Here is a 7445-nt window from a genome sequence, read left to right on the forward strand (position 1 = left end):
GATTCTTAGGATTGTTCTTAAATTTGGGGAAACTTCCAGCAAGTGTTTTTCACATCTGAGCTGTACTATTTGGAAGACTATTCCACAGACTAGCTTCTGGGTCCACTCACTTCAAATGTCACTTCTTTTTCACTAGCCACGCGCTCCTGGTGCCGGCACACTGTCGGACGCATTCATGTTGCAGCACAGTCTCTGGCCCTGTGCTTCTGGGTCACAGCAAAGGGTGAGGTGGCCCAGTAGGTGACAGGGGTATTCTTGGAAGTCATTCCTCCATGGGCATGGCTAGCAATTACTTAACAATACATGGAAATGACTGTAAGTCACATAAAAATACCCCACTAGGGGCCAGGGCGGTGGCATAGCAGTTAAGTGCGCACGCTCCCATGCAGCTGCCCCAGGGTTTGGATTCCGGGTGCGCAGCGATGCACTGCTTGTCAAGCCATGCTGTGGCTGTGTCCCATATAAAGTAGAAGACAGGCATGGATGTTAGCCCAGGGCAATTCTTCCTCAGCAAAAAGAGGACTGGCAACAGATGTTAGCTCAGGGCTGATCTTCCTCACACACACAAAAAAATTCCCCACTAAATCCAAACCAAATCTATCTCCAATTCAACTTACTTTTTGCTGGATCTTGAAAATGGCCATGGCCCTCAGCCACCTGACACAGGGGATGTGTGACAGAGGGGTGGTTGGAGAGGAAAGAGACAGTGATCTTAACTGATTCCAGTTAAAATATCTTAGTTTTAGAAATATTACAAAAACATATCACAAGTGAACCCATCGCTAGGGACCCTCCCCCTCCAGTGCCTTGGAAGAGGCTTGTGGAGTGAAGAGCTCTGCAGCTTGCACTAAATCAAGTTTGCTGACACCCAGGTCCTCAGTAAATGCTGTCATTATTACTCCAGACTGTTCCCTGGCACAAGGTTCCTGCCCCTTTTGTAGCACTTACCGCACTATTCATTTGCACTCCTGTCTGGCTCTGGAGCTAGGTTATACATGCATGGGCGGGGGCCTGGTTTGATTGATCTTTGCTTCAGAGTGCCTAGCACAGTACCTGCTTCAAATTAGAGACTCAGTCAACGACGAATAAATGAAATTATGCTAATGGAAGGGAAGAGATATTGCAAGAGCAACTTATAACAGATGCAACTGGGGACAAGTCCAGGAGCTGTGGATGCAGACAGGAGGGATAACAAGATGCAGAGACAGGAAGTGCTATGTCAGGAGCTCCAGGGCAAGGATCAGAGAGCTCAGGACTGGAGAGATGCAAAACGGACAGGAAGGGCCTTTAAAACAACCCGTGTGCTTCCATTTACGTAAGCTGTCCAGAAAAGGCAAACCTATAGAGACAGAAAGTCGATTAGTCACTGCTCGGGGCTGGAGGTGGAATTGGGATTGACACAGATGAGCAAGAGGAATCTTTTTGGGGTGACGGAAATGTTCTAAATTGGATTGTGGTGATTGTTCTATAAGTCTGTAAATTTGCTAAAAAGCATTTGTATACTTTAAACAAGTGAAATCTATGGTATGTAAATTATACCTCAATAAAGCTATTTATATATTTTTTTTCCTGAAAAGGCAGATCAGAGATTCAATGTGAAAAGGCTGTATATGTAAGCGCCATTTATGAATGAGCTCACATGGAGTAATTGTTCTGTGCCACCAAGATTTCCATACTCGTAGTGAACTTTGTTGTGCACCAAAAAGATCTCTGTGTGCTGAGCTGTGGTGTGCACAGAGCAGCCCCAGGAGGCCCTTTCCATCTGCAGGGACCAGAGAGGTTCTCTCACAGTGGTTTGCTGACCCCCCCAAGTTACCAGGAGCATGTGGCTAGTGAAAAAGAAATGACATTTGAAATGAATTGGCCCAGAAGCTAGTCTGTGGAATATTCTCCCAAATAGTACGGCTCAGATGTGAAAAATATTAGATGGAAGTTTTCCCAAATTTAAGAACAATCCTAAGAATTGACACGACATTACCAATAGCGAGTGGTAAAGCTTAGAGACACTCTTCTAAACTATCAATGACGTAAAACAAATCAACATGCCAGAGAAGAGACAGTTACCTTTTCTATTCTCTCTACAGAAAGGATTATAAAATTGTTGTCTTATGAAAAGGCAATTAAAGAGAATGTAGCCAAAAAACTGTCAGAAAAAAAGTATTACAGTGATGTGGAGGGGCAACTAATTTTTAAAAATATTTTATTTTTCTAGGTGTTGTGCATTTAAAAAATCTGTTATTTGACATTTTCTCACTCTAGTCATTACCTTGCCAATTTTGTATTCCAGATGTTTTATTATTTTTCTTAAAGAGGGTCTCCCAAGTTATATAAACATCAGGCTCTGCAAAACCTGGCTGTGCCCCGTGGGTCCAGCACAAGCGCTCTGTGTTGTCCTGTTCAGTCATTACAAAACCCTAGTGGGGTAAGTACTGTTACAGCTCCCTGTTACAGACGAGCAAACTGGGGCTTAGTAGCATGAGTAACTTATCTAAGGCCATGGAGTCAGAATTCAAGCCTGGACTCGTATAACTACGTGTAACTATTGTGTAAGTAGGACTCCACGATCTTTGACTCCAAGTCCCCAAGATAACCTTGACCTTCCGTTGCCTGTCTCTTCTGACATCACCGACCCACCTGACCTTCCCATAGCCACAGCTAGGATTAGGGTGCAGAGAAGTGAGGTGAGTCGCTGTGCAGGCTCAAATCCTATCGTCATCTAAGATCTTGATAGTCTGTTCATCATGGATTTTTTGGCATTAATTTTGATTTTTAAAAATATTACATTAGGGGCCAGCCCCGTGGCTTAGCGGTTAAGTGTGTGCGCTCCGCTGCTGGCGGCCCGGGTTCGGATCCTGGGCGCGCACCGACGCACCGCTTCTCCGGCCATGCTGAGGCAGCGTCCCACATACAGCAGCTAGAAGGATGTGCAACTATGACATACAACTATGTACTGGGGTTTTAGGGGAAAATAAATAAATAAATAAAATTATAAAAAAAAAAATTACATTAAAATATTTTTTATCTTAATGACTGAGTTTTTGGTGCCCTTTAAATTTGTGCCCCTCATCTTAGCCCCATGTCATCTCCTTAATGAGGATGTCAACATTCAGATTTGTGCTTTAAGGGTCGGCCCCCAAGTTCATCCATTGTCATTCATACAGCCTGCCTTGGCAGACACTATTCACTCATGTCCTCAAACTACCTTCCATTCTCAAGACTCAGTTTTTCACAGATAAGCTGACCACTAATGATACTGGATTATCTAGTGATGGTATTGCTTGCCCGCCACGGGCAAAGGGTCCAGCCTCAGCCAAGGGGGAAGGAAAGTTTATTTACAAAAAGAAGTTTTATATTTATGTCACCTGGTCTTACTTGTAAAATCATCTAAATTGAGCAGCTTCTCAGCTGTCCTGATTGTAGGGTGGACAGGCAGACTGGCTGGGGTCCCCTCAGGTGTCTTACTTGGAGGCCCCCCTCTGACTGAATTCTGGTGGTAACTAGAGAAAGATATCCTTTCTCTATTCTGCCTCCAGGTCCTGGGCCTTCATTTTTATCAACTAGAATCATAAAGAACTTTGTACCCAAATGAGAATACATATTCTTTTCAAACACATATGGAAGATTCACAATATAATGACTGTATTTTAGGCCTCAAAGGAAATCTCAAAAAAAATTTTATACTTGCTAACATGTAAGCTATGGTCATGAAATTAGAAATTAACAAAAAGATAAAGCATCATACCATTGGAATTTTAATAACACACCTATAAATATTCACGGACTAAATAGGAAATAAGTGGAAATTGAGAACTATTTTAAAACCGATTAGCAATGAAAGCACTTAATATTAAAACCTTCACTATTCACGAAAATGTGTAGTCTTAAATGCATTTATTAGAAAACGGGAAAGTTTAAAAATGAACTAAGCTTACAATCTAAGAAGCTAGAAAAACAGCAGCAAAAATAAACCTAAAGGAAGTGATGGGAAGGCAATGAGAACGGTGAAGGCAGAAAAGAAACCAAACTGCCCCTGCACTCTCCCGAAGCCGCCTCCCCAAAATAGAGGGAGCAGTGCAACCAGAAGCTGGTTTTCCAAAAGGCACCAAGACAGGCAAATGTGCAACAAGAACGATGGAGAAAAAAGAAAGGAGGAATACACATACAACAGAAAGGATGGAAAACACTAGCCCCCAATAATAATTGCTTCTCTCAATCAAGTTAAAACTATAGAGACCAAACTTGGCTCAACAAGGAGAGCCTGAACAGATCAATAGTCACAGACTGACACAGTGGGTAACGATCTACCTGGGAAAATGTCCCAAACCCAGAGGCTTAAGGGGCCAGTTCAACCAAAACTTCGAGATTCGATAATACTGTCTTATATACCAAAATTTTAGCTAATTTAGACAAATTGTTCCAAAGCATCAAAACAGATGGGAAGCTATCCAACTCATTTCATAAAACTAGCATAATGCTGATATCAAAATTAAACAAGTAAACACTATAAAGGCAACCTACAGACCAATCTTACTTACAAAAGTAAATAAAACAGATCCTAAATAACATGTTAGCAAACAGAATGCTGTAGTGTGATAAAAGAATGATCAAGTAAGGATTAATCCAAGCTGCCAGGATCAACTCCCAAATTTCACATCCTCTTAATCCAAACACATCTTATCTAGGCTACACCCAGGGGGCTGATTTATTCCTAAACTGTTCACTGCCTCCACCCTCCCCCTCTTCAGCGACCACCGTGGGCTGGCTGGACTCCTCCTGTTAGGGTCAGGTCACATCCTCCTCTGCTCAAAGCTCTTCACAGGCTTTGCACCTCTTTTGGTGGGAAACCCAAAGGCCTCACCATCGCCTGCGGGGCCCTAAAAGATGGGCTTGGCCACACTGAGTCCTACTCCCTGCCTGCAGCCCTCACTCTGCTTTATTGCTCTTCTTAGCATTTTATCATGACCCGAGGTATATTTATTTTTTATCTGTCTCCCCGCAACTGAACGCAAGCTCCATGATGGAAGGGACCTTGTCTGTTTGTTCACTGCCCTAAAAGCATTATCTAACAGTGCCTGTCACATAGTAAGTTCTTAAATATTTGATGAATGAATGAATTAAAGGATGAAAAATAAAGCAGGACTTCTAAGTTTAAAACTGCAACCACCTTTAAGAAGAACACAAACACACATACTTCTGGTTATGTGTGCATGGGCGCAGGGTGCCAGATGTTGTTCACAGCTCTAATGATGGAGTCATGGATGAAAAAGATGAGTTTCTTGCCCATACAGAACATAGTGAGGAAGCTAAATGGAACAAGTAATTAAACAAAGTGGAATAAATGTTATAACAGGAAAAGCCCCGGGCTTATGGGCCCATATAGCAGGGAGACTCCATCTAGGCTTGGGGTGAGGGTCAAGGTGACATCAGTACACACTAGTAACTGAAGAAAGAATGGGAGCCAGCCAAACGAAGGGTGAAGATGTGTTTCTAGCAGAGGGAACAGTGTGCTCAAAGGCCCAGAGAGTAAGAGTTCATAACTCTCTACTAATAAAGAGATTCTCAAGTGGAAAGTTAAAACCTGGTATCACACAAAAAGTAGCATAATAAATGTGGCCCACTGGTGAGCATCCAGTTTTGAAGTCTGATGGTATATGGATGCAACCCAGTAAGATCACTTGCTTCTGTGTTTCCAGCAATACAGATGGTCCGAAGCAATTATAAGCATGGTTAATAAATAATCGATCATAGGAAAAACGGAGTTAGGGGGGCCGTAGTAGCACTAAAACTTTTGGTCCTTCGTCTCAAGTGGGGAAGTTTCAGTGAAGGTAGAAGCTGGTAGGCATGAGGCAAACTGAAGCTGGTGCTATGAGGGCGCAATGACCCCTCAATGGGAGGGGTCGTTACTGCTATCACTGTTGTGCTCTTCGCCAAGACATTGACTGAGTACCAGGTGTGCCAGGAGTCACAAGAGAAGCTTGACGTGTTCGTTCCATGTAATTCTCACAAAACTCTTACCATGGAATCATTATCTCTAGTACGGATATTAAGGCTCTAGTACGGATACAGAAAAGTCTAGGGACTTGCCCCAGGTCACACAGCTAGCTAGCTGAATTTTGTTCTGTTTGGCTCTCAAATCCATATTTTTTCTATTAGAGTTGGTCTAATACAATGTGACAGATCCAGGGCTAGAATTGAGTTCTTCTTCACTATCAGATTTGCTCACACTATGCCTCTCAGATCATTTTCCAGTATCTACTGAGCACAGTATAGAATGTTGGCTGGCATTTACCTAGTGGGAGACAGAAATCTTAATTTTTGAAGAGTTTGAGTCACCAGTGATTTCTTTTACTGGGTCACTGTAATATTCCATTCACTTTTAGAATTGAACATAGAAGTATTAAGAGGCACTCTGGAAAATCCTGTAGGTCCCAGATATAGTCTTCTTTGCCCCATTATATAGCAGCAAATTAATTCCTCTTCCCAATCAGGATCAATCCCTTTCTGGCTGTTGGTATAAGGAGCCCAAAATGGCCAGATGGAAGTCATAACTTCCAATTCATTGGGGACATTATTGTGCCCCCTGGTGAAAGCATCTCTCCTGTGGGAACTAAGACCCTAAAACTCTGTGAGTAGGTTAAGAGGGCATGCTCTCACTTCCAGTCTTGATTCTCAGACCTGTGTGTTCAGCTACACAAGAAAAATGTTTGTTGTGGACTCAGAGCATATACTGCATCCTTTAGGATACCAACAGTCACTATAACTGGTCTTCAGTAGGACGTTCCACCTTTCTATGAGGTCAGCTGTTCTTTGGGGTGACAAAGGGAATTCCCATTGCCACACCTGTTTTGCCATGAAGTGAGTTATTTGATCACAAGGAATGTTGTGGCGGTCCCATGGTAATGATGAAGGCATTCTGTAAGCCCGTAGGTGGTGGTGGTGTTGGCAGAAACACTGCAGGCAGGGTAGGCAAATTCATACCCAGACTATGAGTCTATTCCATTGAGGACAAATTGCTCTATGACGGAAGGGTCCAATGTAATCAACCTGCTGTCAGGTGGCTGCCTTATTTCCCCAAGGAGTGATGCCATGTTGAGAAATCAAAGTAGGTCTCAGCTGAGGACAGGTTAGGAATACAGTGGCAGTAGCCATTTCAGCCTCGGTGAGGGGACGTCCATAATATTTAGCCCATGCACACCTTCTTTCCTCTCAGGTATAGCAACTTTACGCACAGGCTATTGAGCAAATACCGGGGTGGCTGAGGAGAGAGGCTGACATTCACAGATGGGTCACTTTGCCCAGCTGATTGAGGGGGACAGTCTTTGCTGCAGAAGCCCTTTGGTGCACATTCATACGGAATACAACTATCTCCACACTCCGCATCCATTTCAGGAAATCTATCCAAATACCTGTCCTCCAAACCTCTTTGTCACCAGTTTCCAACCCTG

This window comes from Ceratotherium simum, chromosome 12 (genome assembly GCF_057802395.1).
Source record: "Ceratotherium simum simum isolate JZ-2026a chromosome 12, ASM5780239v1, whole genome shotgun sequence".
NCBI lineage: Eukaryota > Metazoa > Chordata > Mammalia > Perissodactyla > Rhinocerotidae > Ceratotherium > Ceratotherium simum.